Genomic DNA, 1,387 nt, shown 5'->3' on the forward strand with positions numbered 1-1,387 from the left:
TCTACAAGTGGAAGTCTACTATGACTAAAAATTTGGACGAAATTTGGTTGAAAAGGTAATTATGAACCCTGAAAAGTAGTTTTGTACCATTGTGGACGAACTTAGGCACAAAAGGTCGAGAAAGAGTCCGAAAACGATGAACTTTGGATTTCTACAAGTGGAAGTCTGCTATGACTAAAATTTTGGACGAAGTTTCGTTCACAAGGTACTTATGAACCCTAGAAAGTATTTGTACCATTGTGGACGAACTTAGGCACAAAAGGTCGAGAAAGAGTCCGAAAACAACGAACTTTGGATTTCTAAAATATAGTTTAAAATCAAGAAGAAGATCATTGCAAATAAAAATATATTAAGTTTGTAGGGTTTCTATTCACATAGAAAATAATTATATATTTGTTGGAATTAACATTTGAAAAAAAATATTAAAATTAGAAGGATAATCAAATATGTTTTTTTCAACTAAGAAATCATCATTATGAAATTGTAATCATATCATCCAAGTCAATTAAAAAAACAGATAAAATTATAAAGAAATAATAATAATACTTTACTTTAAATTAAAGTTTAAAATTAAGAGAATAATTAAATTATGAGGATATCTACTAGTGGAAGTTTGTTATGACTAAAAATTTGGATGATGTTTGCTTCAAAAGGTACTTATAAACCCTGGAAAGTAGTTTTGTCCCATTGTGGACTAACTTAGGGAAAAAGGCCGAGAAAGAGTTCGAAAAGGACGAACTTTGGATTTCTAAAAGTGAAAGTCTGCTATGGCTAACATTTGAATGATGTTTGGTTCAAAAGTTACTTACGAACCCTAGAAAGACAATTTTGTACCTACGTGGACGTCTTTGGCACAAAGGGTAAAGAAAGAGATTAGAAAAGATGAACCTTGGCACAAAATGTCAAAAAAGAGTATAAAAAGAATGAACTTTGGGTTTCTACGTATCGAAATGTGTTTCAAGTCCAAATTTGGCAGAAGTTTGGTTCAAAAGATACTTATGAACTCTGGAGAGGGGTTTTTGTTCCTTTGTGGACGAACTTTGAAACAAAAGGTCGAGAAAGAGACCGCAAAGACGAACTTTGGGTTTCTACGTGTCAAAATGTGTACTCAATCCAAATTTTGTTGAAGTTTGGTTAAAAATTATTGATGAACTTGGGACCAAAACGTCAAGAAAGAGTCCAAAAATAACGAACTTCAGTTTTCTATTTTTGGAAACGTAAAGAAAGGTACTTAGGAAACCTGGAAAGTAGTTTGTACCATTGTGGAAGAACGTAAGCACAAAGCTCGAGAAAGAGTCCGAAAAGGATGAACTTTGGATTTCCACAAGAACAAGTCTGTATGACTAAAATTTGGACGAAGTTTGGTTCAAAAACTACTTATGAACCC

This window comes from Benincasa hispida, chromosome 9 (assembly GCF_027475165.1).
Source record: "Benincasa hispida cultivar pf3 chromosome 9, pf3_genome.v1.1, whole genome shotgun sequence".
Taxonomy (NCBI): domain Eukaryota; kingdom Viridiplantae; phylum Streptophyta; class Magnoliopsida; order Cucurbitales; family Cucurbitaceae; genus Benincasa; species Benincasa hispida.